Source organism: Calliphora vicina, chromosome 1, assembly GCF_958450345.1.
Source record: "Calliphora vicina chromosome 1, idCalVici1.1, whole genome shotgun sequence".
Taxonomy (NCBI): domain Eukaryota; kingdom Metazoa; phylum Arthropoda; class Insecta; order Diptera; family Calliphoridae; genus Calliphora; species Calliphora vicina.
In genome coordinates, this window is record NC_088780.1 from 109,912,251 (window position 1) to 109,930,892 (window position 18,642).

Here is an 18,642-nt window from a genome sequence, read left to right on the forward strand (position 1 = left end):
ATCTTTAATATCATCACCGCTTTCAAACTACAGTATGCCTTAAAAGTGAGTAAACACCAAAAATTTTTTGATTTTTTTAAGATAATGAAAATCCTAAAATCTATCATCGATTCAAATTTAACAGTTTCGGTTTGTTGGAGATTGAGTTGAATAATAGATTCGGTTCTCAAAAAAAAAAAAAGATTTAAATAGGAATATAATGATTTTTATGATCTTAAAAAAATCACTGGTATATACTCACTTCTGAGGCTGTGTGTATATAGTGATTCTCTCAAGGCGTATTAACTCACTTACGCACTCACCTTGTTAATACGCCTTGGGTTCTCGTTTTTACGGTATTTGACATTTCCTTAAAGAACTAGCTACAAGAGTAGATTCTACTATAAATTTTCTTTTGAAGTAAACACTTGTTTGGTTTTATGCATTCTTTTACATACATACGTACACCATCTTCGCAGGTCTCATCGATTTTAATAAGTAAGTTTTTAAGAAATAATTAACATTATAAATTAAAACATAACTAATTTTAGACAAAATTTCCGATTCGTCTTCTGATTATGATGGAAACAAAGTAAAGAAATACAGCTCAAGTTGGTTGAGAAACGAGAAGCCAATGGGACGGCTGGAGCCGGTCAAAGATGGCGACTTTAAATGCAGATGCAAGGCTTGTGTGTTAATACCCAAATGTACCAAAAAATCTTTCAAAAACAAAAACCCGAACAATGGATTCTTTTTTTGGCAAGCAAGCCCTGGAAAAACCAATGATGTGGCCAATTTCAAAATCCGATTAAGCCTTTTTTTTGATTGAACACAACTTAGCTGTTCAAAATATAAAAAAGTAGTGAAGGGAAAAATGTAGGGAAAATCAAAAGTGAGTGTAGGGCAAAAAAGGGATTTTTTTTCATAAGCGTAGGGTTTTCTGAAAAAATCTACTGGCATCACTGATTATAACCCTCAGAGTACTAATATTTATAGAAAAAACTGTTAAACACAATATCTTCTATAGAAAATACTGTTATACACAATGTTTTCCATGGAAAATACTGTTATACACAATATCTTCTAAAGAAATTATTGTTATACACAATATATTCTAAAGAAATTACTGTTATACACAAAATTTCCTATAAAAAATACTGTTATACACAATATTTGCTATAGAAAGTGCTGTTATACACAATATTTGATATAGAAAGTGCTGTTATCCACAATATTGTCTATAGAAAATACTGCTATACACAATATTTTCTAAAGAAAATACTGTTATACACAATATTTGCTATAGAAAAATTTTGTTATACACAATATTTTCTATAGAAAAATTCTGTTATACACAATATTTTCTATAGAAAATACTGTTATACACAATATTTGCTATAGAAAGTGCTGTTATACACAATATCTTATATAGAAAATACTGTTATACAAAATATTTTCCATAGAAAATACTGTTATACACAATATTATCTATAGAAAATACTGCTATACACAATATTTTCTGTAGTAAATACTATTAAACCAATAACTTTCTCATAAATCAGTTATTTTAATTTTGCTTCGTTATTTATTTTTTTATTGAATATTATTTCATTTGTCGAAAATTTTGATGGCCGTTTTGCATAACTATGGCTGCTTCTATGCCCGAGTGGGTGTGGGCTTTTTTGCATAGACCTTTGAATCTAATGGTGTTAAAACACATAATCTAGGGGGGCAATTTTGATCACCAAAACGAGAGAGTACACGACCAGGAAATGTCTCATGCAATACTTGAATTCTTTCACGATCTCTGTGTCATGAGGCTCTTTTATATAGTCGCAATAACGAGCACCAGTAACCGTCAATGTTTAACCAGACTCATTATCGAAAAAGTAGAATGCAATGATGACTGCTGACACGGAAGACAAAGATCTCCCAGGCCAGCCAAAGAAGTGTAAAGACCAAGTATTTAAGGCATTACTCCATGAAGATTGTTGCCAAACTCGACAAGAGCTTGTAAAATCATTGGAAGCTACGCAAGCATCAATTTCAAAAAGATTGCGAGCAGCAGGATTCATCCAAAAGCAGGGAAACTGGGTATCATACAAAATGGAGCCGAGATACCTTGAAAGATGATTTGGTGTATCTGAAATGATGCTTGAACGCTATAAAAGAAAATCATTTTTGCACCGAATCGTTACTTGAGATGAAAAATGGATCCATTACGATAACCGGAAGCGTAAGTGATCGTACGTGAAGAACGGCCAACCACCCGAATCGACACCATGGCGCTAAGGTTATTGAAAACACTCGGCCACATGCTGCAATATCTGTTAAAAACTATTTAGAATGAAGTGGCTTTGCTCACCCGCTTTATAGTTCAGACCTTGCCCCGTCCGGCTACTATTTGTTTCGATCGAAGAACAACGCTTTCTCTGAGATACGCTAACATTTTAACCAGACTCATTATCGAAAAAGTAGAATGCAATGATGACTGCTGACACGGAAGACAAAGATCTCCCAGGCCAGCCAAAGAAGTGTAAAGACCAAGTATTTAAGGCATTACTCCATGAAGATTGTTGCCAAACTCAACAAGAGCTTGTAAAATCATTGGAAGCTACGCAAGCATCAATTTCAAAAAGATTGCGAGCAGCTGTATTCATCCAAAAGCAGGGAAACTGGGTATCATATAAAATAGAGCCGAGATACCTTGAAAGACTATTTGGTGTATCTGAAATGATGCTTGAACGCTATAAAAGAAAATCATTTTTGCACCGAATCGTTACTTGAGATGAAAAATGGATCCATTACGATAACCGGAAGCGTAAGTGATCGTACGTGAAGAACGGCCAACCACCCGAATCGACACCATGGCGCTAAGGTTATTGAAAACACTCGGCCACATGCTGCAATACCTGTTAAAAACTATTTAGAATGAAGTGGCTTTGCTCACCCGCTTTATAGTTCAGACCTTGCCCCGTCCGGCTACTATTTGTTTCGATCGAAGAACAACGCTTTCTCTGAGATACGCTAACATTTGGAACAGAATATACGAAATTGGCTGGATTGGTTAATTGCATCAAAATATGAGTAGTTCTTTTGGCTCGGAATTAATATATTGCCAGAAAAATGGGAAAAGGTCAAGGACCAATACTCTGCATAAATTTGTATTGTACAAATATTTTAAAATAAAAGCTCCGCAGTGTTAAATAAAACTGCCAGTAGTTTGTTTCTTTGGTTGGCAAATTTATTGGAAAATTCAAATCTTGTGTGATTTATAAAACTAATTCTGAAAATTACTCAAAAATATAAATTAGTTTTAACAAATGCCGACTATTTTGAAATATAAAAATAAAAATTGTTTATTAACATAACATCTTTAATTTAATGGTTTGCTAGAATGTATTAGAATTTGTTTAAGTTATTTCTATTCCACAGAAAACACAAAATATATTTCAATAAAATACAAAAGATTTATATCCAAAAGAATTTAAATTTCTTTACAAAAGATTTGCATCCATAGAAAATCCCCTTTATAATCCCAAAACATTTTAGCTGTATAACATAACAACTGGAGACAATTTTTTAAACCACAATACTATATTTTATTAAAAAAAGAAAAAATATATAAAAATATACAAAAATATAGGTATATATAATGTTTACATTCAAATAAAAATTCTAAAATACCAAACACACTAAGTAACCAATAAAAATCAAATAAATTTTAAATACAACACACAGCCGAAATTGAAAAATGACAACATGAAAATAAAATCAACAATTTTAATCTAATGTACAACAGCTAGATAGATACATACATTGATATAAACATACAAGCTAAATCCCAACATTACAAATAGAAACAGATATATACATACATATGTTGGAATCCATATTATACTACACTTTTGCATACTTATCATATAAAACCTTATGCAGACGTATCTACAGATGTATAAATAAATACATATGCGTTTATATCATTGATCGGTAGTCATAGGACACCAGGGGCCGAACATAATCGGTTATTTACCTGTATTTAAATAAACGAATTAATATTATTAAATATGAAATTGAAATCATTGTCAATAGCTGATCGGATTTCAACAGAGAAAGACAGTGCACAGCATGTTACATTTTCTCTTTATGCCGACCACTGGTATATATACATTAAATATATGTATACAATGTAGTTGTGTGTAGAGAGAAAGAAGATATAAACAAATTTAAACTGTCATCAACAAACTGTAAAATAGCCTTAAGTCAGATAAAAATCAATTAATTACTCAGCCGCATACCACATAACTTAAATACTTTTTGCAGTTGATGATGATGATGATGTTGCACAAATAATCAACATAATACATACAAGTGTACAAGCATAGTTATAAATGTATGTGTGACTGCATGTTTGCAGACAGTTTAAAGAATTCATTGCAGAAATTTTATTTTGAAATTTTTTATTAAAATATCATAGCTTTAAAAAAATTACAATAGGAACCATTTTGCAATGAAATATTAAATTTGTTATAATTTATTTAAAAAATATGGGACAAATATGCGATTTAAATTTTGCGATTTTAGAGAAAAACTAATTTTTTGGCAATATTTTGGCGAATGAGCCTAATTTCCTTACTGTTATGATTTTTATGTAAAACCTATTCAGAATATTATAGTCCAGGTAATTCTAACTATAGGAGGTATTGTCATACTTTTTTCATACTATTATTCCCTATTATGTTCCAAATAAATTTAAGGTGATGATAAAAAAATTCTGAAATTTGTTTAACAAAATTTTTAAAAATTTAATATTGGAGTTTTGAAACTGCCGTTATTTTTTTGGTCATACCTGAGAATATGTTAATGGTATCCTACGAAGACAAAAACTCATATACAAGTAAATATGTATATCGTCACCTAAAATGCAAAATAACGTAACATCACTTTTCATAAGTTTATAGGAGAAGCAAAAACCGATATAAAATGAAAACTACTTGAGATATTGAAACAAAATTTTCAAATCTGAATTACAGTGACTCTAGAAATATATTTTATGAAAAAAAACTAATTTTTTCAAAGCACACTTTAAGTTATGTGGCTTACGTTTTTTTGAACTGTTATTTTCTGAAACAAAAAAACGTATCATCAATATAAATGTTTATGAAAAAATAAAAACTTAAATAAAAATATTTTTTTTTATTTTAAATAAAAGCAGTTTATATATACATTTTTAATAGTATTATGTTTTTTTAATTTTAATTACTAACAACTACTTTTTTAAACTAAAAAAGGTTCTTCATTAAATTTTCATTAAGACTGCAAAAAATATTCAATTGCAACAAATTTATTAAAAAAAAATTAGGATACTACATAAAATAAGGTAAAAACGATTTATTAATTAATTACTCAAAGCGTATACGTTATTTTGTTTAAGAAAATCATATACTTGATGATACTTTAGTTTCAATTTTGGTTATAACTAGGTTATTTTTGAAATTTTGCACACATATGTAATATGATGTAATGAATCGTAATCAATAATAAAATCAATTTCGAATTTTTTGATGATATGTTGTTTTGCATTTCGGTTCATTATTTCACCTAGCCCCCATACAAATGTCCTCTCGAAATTGGACTTTATCAGTCATAAATGTTTTATTTATATATGTATCTACACATATTTCCGCTCCAAATGTTGTTACGAATTATGTCACCAAATTTTGTTACGATCGGTCCATAATTAGTCATAGCTCCCATATAGACCCGCTTCCGAAAATCACTTTAACGTGCTTAAATCACTTAAAAATGTTGGTATATACACAAAATTCAACATAAATAACTTTCATATAGACATAAATCACACGACCTAATTTTATGGTGATCGGTCCATAGTTGGTTATAGCTCCCATATAAGGCCCACTTCCGAAAATCACTCACGAATATAAATTATTGATATTTTAAAAGAAAAATATTTTTACTCATTTACTTGGTGTAGGGTATTATATGGTCGGGCTTGACCGACCATACTTTCTTACTTGTTTTTTAATAAATTTGTTGCAATTGAATATATTTGAAGCCTTTATCAAAATTTAAGATTAGTTTAAAAAAGTAGTTGTTAGTAATTAAAATAAAAAAAACATAAAACATTAAAAATGTATATATCAACTGTATTTATTTAAAACAAAAAAAATATTTTTATTTCAGTTTTTTATTTTTTCGTAAAAATTTATATTGATGATACGTTTTTTTGTTTCAGAAAACAACAATTCAAAAAAACGTAAGCCACATATCTTAAAGTGTGCTTTGAAAAAATTAGTTTTTTTTTATAAAATATATTTATAGTGTCACTGTAAATCCGATTTGAAAATTTTGTTTCAATATCTCAAGTAGTTTTCATTTTATATCGTTTTTTGCTTCTCCTATAAACTTATGAAAAGTGATGTTACGTTATTTTGCATTTTAGGTGACGATATATATTTTATAATACATAATAAATACCATTATTTTGCAAAAGAGATAGTGTACAGTATAAAGGACTTCATTCCTTTGAATATCTTTAATATCATACATTTAACAATTTTTAAAATGCGCACACCAAATGTTTTCAAATACAAACAACAATAATATGAAATCGTTATGCATCCCACGTAACCAGAATATTCGAAAATTGTATCACCATCAAACTTTATTCGAACTGTCGAGAACGACTATTGCAAGCGATTCGAAAAATATTCAGTTTGTGCAAGTAAAACCATCATTCTCAAAGGTTCGAGAACAATTTTTCTGATTTGCATTTCGAAAAATAATGGAGCATTAATTGGTAAATATTGTAAATGTTATTAAAAATTCTTTATAATTTTTGCGAAAATTTTTTCGATTATTCGATTGTTTGGTGGATGTGAGTGTATGTTGATGATGAAGTCATAAATGGTGCATGACTATTTATTAGGGTGTCCCTTATTTTGCAATTGTCGATGCTCCTAAGGTCTAAAATTGTTTTCCGTCATCTAAAAATGAAATTCGAGTAAAATTGGATATCGTATGGGAGGCTGCACATTTTATTTGAAGTTTATAGTTTTGGGTCAAATAGCTATATTTTTCAAAAAAAAAAAAAATTAAAATTAAAAAAAATAACACTTTTTTATTTCATTTTCATTCTGAAATCGACAACCCATTATTGATACAAAACAAAATCATATTGGGTGTATGACTTTAAAATTTTTAGCTTTTATTTTGAAACATTTGTACAATATAAATTTATTCAAAATATTGGCCATTGCTAGCTATGACCGAGCTAACAATGGCCGAGCCAAAAGAACTGCTCATCTTTTGAGGCCAAGAACGAATCAAGCGAATTCAGTTTGCAATGTAAACTATTTTATTTCCTCGAGGGCACCCAATTATACAAATTTGTTTGGGCATAATTTTGAATTAAGTGAAAGCATATTGTTGTTCGTTTGGTCGTTCAATTATCAAGCGAGTAAGTAAGTGAATGTATGTATGTATGTATGTATATCTATGATGACTTTTGGCAATATAAGAGTAAAGGGAGACAGGAAATGAAAAGAGGGGATCTTTTGAATAAAATAAAAGTGATTACATACGTCACGCGACGCGGCAAATTACATTTTGCATATTAAGTACACAAAATGTAAACATTTACAAACATTTCATTACATTTCAATATTATGTGTGAACGTGTGCATTATATGTACAACTGCAACAACAACTAACCAGCAATAAGTGTTTGCCTTGTTGCAACTGAGAGGGGTAAAATGTGAAAATTTGGGAGGGAGTTGGTTGCAGAATAAAATAATAATCATGTCTAGTTGTTGCAAATTTTGTGTTTATAGACATTGTAAATGTTGTAGTACCAGAGTTCAGGAATATGAGTAGAAATTAACTTATGCGTACACATGTGTATGTGCAAATTTTTGATAGAGTCTAGCCAGCCATGCCTGAAATACTAAAACAACACAAAATTCAATTTCAATTCGTTTTAGTTTCAACTCGACCTGTTATTAGTGCGTATATAAATGATTATGTTTTTTTATTTGATTTGTTTATGTATGTGTCTATTGTAAAGCTTAATTTATTTAATGCATTAGTGCTTATTAGACACATTTTACATGCAGCAGTTTGTAAATGAAGGAATTTATTTGATTTTAAGATATAAATTCCACCAAAAATTATATAAAAATTATTTTGTATTAAAATATAAACATATTTTTTAGCAATGCTTTAACTTAATTAACAAATGTCACTTTTTTGTAAAAAAAAAATACAAAAGTTAGTAGCTAATCTACTGCTTTTTGGAAAATATTATTGGAACAAATAATTTTCTAAAAGACTACATTTTGATGAACCATATTCTGTACCAAACAGTACGAAATTCAATACTTTTCTAAAAAGTAGTATTTCTACTACTATTTTCAAATTGCAAAATAATGATGTTTTCTCAATTATTTTTACCTAATAACTCAATCTAGTTAACATTTTTCTGAAAATACCACTTTTTGTTAGAAAGTAATAGCAAATTTACTATATTATTGTAAATTGTTAATGAAAAGAAATCGTTTTCTAAAAGTTTAAATTTTGATAAATCATATTCTGTACAAAAAAGTAAGAAATTCAATACTTTTCTAAAAAAGTAGTATTTCTACTACTATTTTCAAATGGCAAAATAATGATGTTTTCTCAATTAGTTTTACTTAAAAACTAAATTATATTAAACATTTTTCTGAAAATACTAATTTTTGTTAAAAAGTAGTAGCAATTTACTATGTTTTTGGAAAATGTTAACGAAAAGAAATCGTTTTATAAAGCCTCACATTTTGATAAATCATATTCTATAGCAAAAAGTAAGAAATTCAATACTTTTCTAAAAAAGTAGTATTTCTACTACTATTTTCATATTGCAAAATAATGATATTTTCTCAATTACCTTTACTTAAGAACTAAATTATATTAAACATTTTTATGAAAATACTACTATTTGGTAAAAATAACAATGAAAAATAAATCGTTTTCTAAAAATTTAAATGTTGGAAAAAGTAATGAATTCAATACATTTCTAAAGAAAGTATTATTTCTACTACTATTTTCAAATAGCAAAATAGTGATGTTTTCTCTATTACTTTTACATAGTAACTAATTTCTACTATAAATTTGTCTGAAAATACTACTTTTTGTTAAAAAGTAGTACCTAATTTACTACTTTTTGTAAAATCTTTATAAAAAATTTCATTTCCATCAACATACAATTTTGAAAAATCATATTTTATACACAAAAGTTGTGAATTCAAAACTTTTGTGAAAAAGTAGTATTTCTACTAATATGAAACTACAATTTTTTTTTAAAGTAGTAGCTAGTTTACTACTTTTCTGAAAAGTTATAGTAAAAATTATCATTTCCTTAAACTGTTGCATATTACAAATTCTTTTAAAACTCTGCATTGCAACTACAATATATTTAAATAATGTAGCCCCAAATTAAAATCAACATAATACTCGTATTATGAGTCTTTGCTATTTTATTATATGGCACTATACTCGGCATACAAATGATTTCTATGATATGTTGTGTCTATTTAACACAATTTTAAACATATTTAACATTTAACTCGTAAATGTTGTTAAATGAGCCGAAAGTACTTGAGTTTATGAGATTCTCGATTTGTATTAAAATAGTTGAAATATTTTGTTGCATGTAAATGTATGGGTTTGTCATGTTTTTGTGCAAATTTAGCAGTCATCAAAAATGTCAGCCATGAAATACGATCAAGTTAAATTAGCTAAAAATGAAAATACAATTTATACAACTGGCAAGTTGCAACAGACAGGCATTCGAACACTAACGTAGTGTAGTGTTGCATTTGTGTATATCCAGTTTGATTTTGAGGCAACAACATTGTAGCCTGCTTCAGCCTCATGGTTTTTCTTGTATTTCTTGTAATAGATTTTGACCTCAAAGTATTTGGTTGTTAAATCTTGTTTTGTTTTTCCTTATTTTTTGATTATACACTTTAATCTTTTCTTTTTTTTATTTGCTAAACGTTAAAAAATAAAATTAAACATTTGCAACAAGCAATAATAAATTGCATTTGAAATAAAAATATTTGTTAGTGTGTGCCAGCCAACAAAACCAAAAAACAAGTGTAGGCATTTAGTTGGCAATTTATTAAATTTGTTGGCTAAAATGAAAAAGTCTTGATGTCAGAAACAAAAACTAAGTATTCAATTTGTACTCTGCAAATACCCCACCCATGTTTGCGACGTCTTGTGTGATGTGTTTTTCTGATTATTTGACAGCTCAAGCAATTTGCCATGTGTAGTCGTAGTTCGTATTCGTATTGTTCATTGCAGTGAGTGTTTTGACAAATCAATAAATTAGTGAAAGGTTTTCAAATACATATAAATAAATACATTTTTAATGGAGGAGAGAAATTTTGATTTTTAAAATGACAGCTAGCTGTCACTGAAAGACAATAATAGACATAAAGTTAGCTACCATTATTACTGAATTACACTTTCAAACATTTATTGTTTGACATTTACTTATACAAAGGTGTGACAAGTAAATTAGTGCCGGAAGAATTAATGCCATGACTTCTTTTCGCATTTGGCTAAATGTCAGCAGGACAAGAATAAATGTCAGCAAGACAGAACCAGCTTGATGTTTATGTAAAGCCTTGCAGATTTCCGAACTATGATGAACTAACTGCTGACATTTGTCTGCATATATGAAAAACGCAAAGCTTGTGATCAACTATTTTATAGGAGTACATAATCCTATACATAATTCTATTACCGCTACTATTTAATTTTTTCTCAATTCATTTGAAATACTTCTCAGCAAATACTGCTCATTTCAACAGTTTTAAAGTTTATGTTTGCCATTTAATATCTTTATTTTGGAGATTCGTTGAAAACATAAATTTATTATAATTAGTCAATAAATCTCAATTAATATCAGATGTTTGTTTATTAAATGTGTGCTTGTGTTTATTTGTGTGCACATAAGGGTGGCCCTTATTTTGCACTTTTTGAATTTTCGCTGCTACCAAGGTCTAAAAGTGTTCTCTGTCATCTAAATGGCAAATGCTGAAAATTTGAACAAAATCAGAAATCATTTAGATGTTGCGATTTCCAAAAAAAATTTAAAAATTTTAAATGTTGAAAAAATATCCAATCAAAAATAGATAACATAGAAAAAACTATTTCCTCAAATGTTACAATTTAACTGGTTTCAATTATTGCATAATTGAATCAATTTTTCATATGTTCCAAATTTCCAATATTTTCTACTGAATTTTGAGTTTTTGAATTTGATAATTTTGATAATTGAATATACAATTTTCGGTATTGGTTGAACGTTAATAAAAAAGATTATTGAATATGCAATTTCCGTAATTGAAAACACAACAAATAACTAAAATGTGTTTAAATGAACCACCCCTACCACTACGAAACGCAAGATCTAGCAAAAACATCGCCACTGTCCGTGAGAGTGTACAGGAGAATCCGAGGCAGTCGATCTCGCGTCGGACACAAAAACTCGGCCTTTTGCAGGCCACAAGTTTTACATCGTTATTTGGGCCTGCACCGATATAAATTAGTGTTCGCTGAATGGGCCCTGGAGCAGTTGGAAAACCTTCTTGTGGGCGCCACAACTCACAGCGGTCCTCAAAGCCAACATAACCTATGCCAGCGGTGAAATTCAGTTTAATATTTTCGTCAGATTCCATGATTTAAAAATGTAAGTTTGCGGGAAAATTTCCAATTTTTTTTTATCAAATTAAAATTGGTTATCGATGTCAAAATAATTAAACATCTATGGGTACATGAAATACAAATACTACTGTTTATTGACATTTTTTGGAAGATATATGTAGCTACTTTGACCCAATACTCGCAGCTTCAAATACAATTTGCGAGAACATCGAAAATTCAAAAAGTACAAAATAAGGGCCAACCTAGTGTACATATGTACCTATGTACTTATATGAGTTCATTTTGCTGCAAGGCATTTTAGTACCTACTTAAATTGCTGTTGTTGTTATTGTGGTTTACAATTATTACTGCCTACTCCTAATACTACTTTCAACATGCAATATACAGAAAATACACAAATTTGTGCGAGGGTAAAGTAAATAAAATATTTGGTGAAAAGTACCAAAATAGATATTTGTTACTTTTGAAGAAGGTTATATATCTTTTTAGTCTAATTTTTCAAGTGTTTAATAATTTTAGTAATAGTTAATTGAGCTTGAGATCAGTTCTATCAAATAATATTTGTCTTTTATATCCAACCTGGAAACCTAGATGATCCAAAACTAGCCCATAACAAGAGAAATTTTGAAATATCTTGAAATAAAATATATATACAATATGAGGACATTTTGGAAACCCCGTGACCTAACTTTGAAGCTATATTTAAAGAACAACTTTGTGCATTTGAAATAAAATATTTAACTACTGTAGCAAATACTTGAAATTACACTGAAACTTTAACTAAAAAGTACATCACACATGTACTTTTAATAACCCCCTCTAAACAAATTTTCTACTTTTTCAAACAGCTATTATCCAAAATCTATTTTCGTTTATTACATACAAAATCTATTACATTTGCAATCAATATACATAATCGCACTTAATTTTATATTTTGGTATTTGGTATGCAAAAAAGCCACAAGGATATTTGAGTGTTTAAACTAAATTATTCACTCATACTCACTCTATAAGAGGGAGAAAAGTATATCGATAAAGTCATTGATTTTATAAATTTCAATGTAATTTATTTATATAATGGGATTTATACAAAATAATAGCAATACCAATAATAATAATTATTAAACAAACATATTGTTGTCCTTATTTTTGACCATATTGTAAATGATTATTATCAAATTCAATAATATTATGTGAGTGAATAAGAGTATATGTGTGTATTTGTTTAAATTACCTTAAGTGGTATTTGTTTAACATCATTATGCCTATTATCCCAGAACAAAAGCTAAGAATATGAGTTTTGTAATTATTTGTGAAAACTTTGTAAATTGCATTTTAAGTGTTATTATTAAATGTATTTAATATTTAGATTTACTTTTTAATTACATTGTTCGGTTTTGAGGTAGAGAGTTTATTTGCATGAATATAATTGAGTTAATTAATTAGAAACAGAATTGGCATTATACCAACCAATTATGCTGACTTTTGTTAAATATACAGTAAGAACAGAACTAGAACAGAACTAGACATGAACTAAACGTAAACACTAGCACTGAACACTAAAACTGAACACTAGAATTTACTCTAAAGCCTCCACTAGAATTAACACTGGAACTTACACTAGAACTGAACTAGGCCATTACTCTAACCCTTAATTTTTAGACTTAAATTTCCAACTGGGTGTAAGTTGTTTAATAAAAAATCTTGTATTTTTATTAATTTCTAAATATTTCATTAAAAATACCAATTATATTTTTCTATAAAAACCTCAATTATTTAGAAAAGTAGAAAAAATAAACAAAACAAATAATGGCGACAATTATAACTACAGATTTGTTTCATAATTATTATTTAATATATTTATTGTTTGCCATATTTTAACCGCAAACTTATGAACCTTATCGCTATAAATTTGCTAAAAATATAAAATCATAATAAAAACATTAAAATATGGTTGCAAAATATAAACTGCTATTTATTGGGTGTAAGACTTAAAATGCGGGATTTTTTTAAAATTTTTAGTTTTTATTTTAAAACATTTGTACAACATAAAATTATTCGAAGTATTGGCCATTGTTAGCTATGATCTTTTCCCATGTTTCTGGCAACATATGGATTCCGAGTCAAAATAACTGCTCATATTTTGGGGCCAAGAAGGAATCAAGCCAATAAAGGATACTGTGGTCCAAAGTGAAGCGTGGTCCAAATACAGAACATTATCTTAGCGCCATGGATATTTGGCTTTGGTGTCGATTCGGCTGATTGGCCGTGCTTCACATATGCAAAATGATTTTCTTTTATAGTGTTCAGGCATAATTTAGGACATGCAAAATCGTTTTAAGGTCCTCGGCTTCATTTCGTATGGTACCCAATATCCCTGCTTTTGAATGAAACCAATCTCCATGGAGGAATGAATGCCTCCAATTCGGGGTCTTAAAATTGTTTGTGTGACCTGTGCGATCTTTGTCTTTCGTGTCAAAACCACCACTTCTGAACCGCACAAACTATCTCTTGAAATCGATGGAACACATTCGCCATAGACTTTTGTGGGCAATGTGTGCTGCAGCAGCACTTTTTTTCAAATTAAAGTAGTAAGGCAAAACGTCCCTCAAATGACGCTTTGTTGGTACAAAAGTCGACATTTTTAAAGCAAAAAAAACTTGGTTGTTTACACTATAATGTTCAATAACTAAGTGAGAATAAATGACAGAATGAAACCAAAAACCGCGTTCAAAAGATACGTCATCTATCGTAAATCCCTCATTTTTAAGTTATACTCCCAATATTAAAACATTTGAACAATTAAATTAAAATAATTATATACATACATATGTACAATGTATTTTTTAATTCACACTAATCCCTTGGGAAAATCGATACTACACTAGACTACAATATTTAAAAATACCCCTGAATATAGATTATAAAAACAAATAGGGTTATTTAGTGTCACATATAGCTGTAATACAGTGTAAATAAATTATTGTATTTAATTCATAATAAATATTACTCATACGTCACATGTGACCTTTCGATTTAGTTACAGTTTGTATATATTTTTATAAAATTTATATTTTTTGCTCTTTTTTAATGAATATTAAAATCAACAAAGTACTTACTGAACAATAATTTTAACAATTAATTATATTTTTATGGATTGAATTAAATATCATTTTGTATGCTGTTCATGAATAAACCACAAGAGATTATAATAAACACACGATTTATTTATTTAAGCAAAACACTACATGAAATACAAATTAAATTCTGCCATTAAATCACCACACCACAGCCCAATGCTAACATTTACAGGTCCAATTGTTTCAACTACAACAATTTAAAATATCCATTTTGAAAATAAGAAAATAAATCTATAATTTTATCAGATGGCCAAAAATTAAAGGTCCCTGCATTAATTGTGCAAAAAAGTTAAAAACAAAAACACTTTAACATTCAACGTTCATCATCCTCGTCATTGTGGCACATGAAATGCACAACCATCGAACGAACCATATTTTCAGTTCAGATAATTTCAAAATCAACATTTATGAATAATTGAGTAAATACATTAAATAAAACAACAAATAAATGAAACAAAATATACAAATAAAACCATGAACAAACAGTGTTTACGATGAAAAACCACAACTTAATTAAAATGAAATTTATTTTCATTTATAATTACGTCTACAACAACGTGTACGAATACGTAACACTACGAGAGATGAAAAATCAAAAATAAAATCAAAAAAAAATCCTTTTAAAATATAACAATATTCACCTATTAGGCACTATTCTGAACAATTAGTTGAATAGATTACAACATCAATTTCGAAACCAGGTACTTTTGGACTTAATATTCAGTCTACAATGATCTTTAGCATCAGCACTTAATTACTTTTTATAACATGAAAATACAGTTTATTATATTCCAATTATTATATTCATTTCTGCTTAGAAGCCATAACTATTGTTGTTTATAAAAAGGATTTTTTTATAAGAGTATCATTTTAGTACCCTGATAAAATTCAAACTTACATATAAAGTACATATGTATAAATAAGCTAAAAAAAAGAATTGCTTGAGTACCTTTCGACAAACATTCTTTTATAAATATTCATATTTAAATATTACTCCATTCGTTTGGAAAATACTTGTGGTACTTTTTCTCAGCAGCCATTTATTTTTAGATAATGACTATTCGAAGATAAACTTTCAAAGATATCATTTTTGTTACACAAATGTCCGGCTACTATTTATGAACAATTTTACAAATATGTATGTCATCATCATAAAAAGAAACCACAAAATTTTAAATTTAAATAATTCAAATTTATTTTATTAATTTCGCTTTATAAATAACATATTTAATTATTTTCGCTGAAATTAACGCATTTCACACGAGGCAAATCTAGGAAATTTTAATAATTTATTAAAACAATAATAATACCAACAGCTAAAATAAATGCATAAATATTTTAATTAATGCCATTTAAATATATGAATAAGTATAAATGGTGGCCTAAACAACACATGTGTCAATATATTAAATACTTGTGCATAAATATTTTCAACAAACAAAATGAATGCTGTTTTTTAAATATTTTAAATTCAATAAACAGAAAAACATTTAAATCTCATACATAAATATGAATGGGGATGAAAAATTCTCTGATGTATAAAGGTCGTTCATGAAAAATAGGATGAACCAATAAAATTACAAATTCAGTGGGACGAAAAAGTAGCACAACTTTGGCAATTCTTGAAACGATTTCAGTTTTATGGTTTTTTTTATGGTTTTATTGTGAGATCGAAAAATTCTTAACACACGTTTTTCATTAAAACTATTAACCCAAGTGTTTAATGTTAATTATGTTCATTTGTTGTAAATCCGATTAAAATGACTGACGAGAAAAACGTGCGTACTAAAATTATTAACTTGGTCCTACAAAAAGTTGGCCAAACAATCAAAGGTCTGCCGTCAAATTGAGTCCAATGTTCTTAAACAGTATCGGGAGAACTTGTCCGTTGATAGAAAACCTGTTTCGTGCAGAAGGAATGGTCCACATGATGTTTCTAAAACCAACACATCCGAGAGTTAGCTCAGTACTCGGACTATATGGTACGAAAAGTTCAAGCCAATGCAGGTTTAAAACAAACAAGGTTAAAAAAGACTCTGTCAAAAATTTAGAGGCCAAAGACAGAGCACGGAAATTGAAGTCAAATTTTATACAAAAAATATACCTGCTGCATAATGGATGACGAAACGTACGTATTGAAAATTTTTCGCAGCTTCCGGGTCAATATTTTTAATGTTGCTGATGCTCGAGGGAATGTTGTAGAAAAGTTTAGAAACCAAAAGCAGAAAATGTTCTTGGCATGGCAAGCAATATGCAGTTGCTGCAAAACAACATTTGTTACAAAGTGCTCTATAAATACCGACATTTACATCAAGGAATGTTTGCAAAAGAGGATGCTCATTTGCTTCTAGTTCTGTTCTAGTTCTGTTCTAGTTCTGTTCTAGTTCTGTTCTAGTTCTGTTCTAGTTCTGTTCTAGTTCTGTTCTAGTTCTGTTCTAGTTCTGTTCTAGTTCTGTTCTAGTTCTGTTCTAGTTCTGTTCTAGTTCTGTTCTAGTTCTGTTCTAGTTCTGTTCTAGTTCTGTTCTAGTTCTGTTCTAGTTCTGTTCTAGTTCTGTTCTAGTTCTGTTCTAGTTCTGTTCTAGTTCTGTTCTAGTTCTGTTCTAGTTCTGTTCTAGTTCTGTTCTAGTTCTGTTCTAGTTCTGTTCTAGTTCTGTTCTAGTTCTGTTCTAGTTCTGTTCTAGTTCTGTTCTAGTTCTGTTCTAGTTCTGTTCTAGTTCTGTTCTAGTTCTGTTCTAGTTCTGTTCTAGTTCTGTTCTAGTTCTGTTCTAGTTCTGTTCTAGTTCTGTTCTAGTTCTGTTCTAGTTCTGTTCTAGTTCTGTTCTAGTTCTGTTCTAGTTCTGTTCTAGTTCTGTTCTAGTTCTGTTCTAGTTCTGTTCTAGTTCTGTTCTAGTTCTGTTCTAGTTCTGTTCTAGTTCTGTTCTAGTTCTGTTCTAGTTCTGTTCTAGTTCTGTTCTAGTTCTGTTCTAGTTCTGTTCTAGTTCTGTTCTAGTTCTGTTCTAGTTCTGTTCTAGTTCTGTTCTAGTTCTGTTCTAGTTCTGTTCTAGTTCTGTTCTAGTTCTGTTCTAGTTCTGTTCTAGTTCTGTTCTAGTTCTGTTCTAGTTCTGTTCTAGTTCTGTTCTAGTTCTGTTCTAGTTCTGTTCTAGTTCTGTTCTAGTTCTGTTCTAGTTCTGTTCTAGTTCTGTTCTAGTTCTGTTCTAGTTCTGTTCTAGTTCTGTTCTAGTTCTGTTCTAGTTCTGTTCTAGTTCTGTTCTAGTTCTGTTCTAGTTCTGTTCTAGTTCTGTTCTAGTTCTGTTCTAGTTCTGTTCTAGTTCTGTTCTAGTTCTGTTCTAGTTCTGTTCTAGTTCTGTTCTAGTTCTAGTTCTGTTCTAGTTCTGTTCTAGTTCTGTTCTAGTTCTGTTCTAGTTCTGTTCTAGTTCTGTTCTAGTTCTGTTCTAGTTCTGTTCTAGTTCTGTTCTAGTTCTGTTCTAGTTCTGTTCTAGTTCTGTTCTAGTTCTGTTCTAGTTCTGTTCTAGTTCTGTTCTAGTTCTAGTTCTGTTCTAGTTCTGTTCTAGTTCTGTTCTAGTTCTGTTCTAGTTCTGTTCTAGTTCTGTTCTAGTTCTGTTCTAGTTCTGTTCTAGTTCTGTTCTAGTTCTGTTCTAGTTCTGTTCTAGTTCTGTTCTAGTTCTGTTCTAGTTCTGTTCTAGTTCTGTTCTAGTTCTGTTCTAGTTCTGTTCTAGTTCTGTTCTAGTTCTGTTCTAGTTCTGTTCTAGTTCTGTTCTAGTTCTGTTCTAGTTCTGTTCTAGTTCTGTTC

General features: G+C 29.2%; 1 protein-coding gene across 2 annotated transcripts in view; it reads left to right on the forward strand.

Moving 5' to 3' along the window:
- The window catches only part of NK7.1, a 217,891-nt gene that overhangs the window by 143,153 nt on the left and 56,096 nt on the right, over positions 1-18,642 (forward strand). The window lies entirely within an intron of this gene.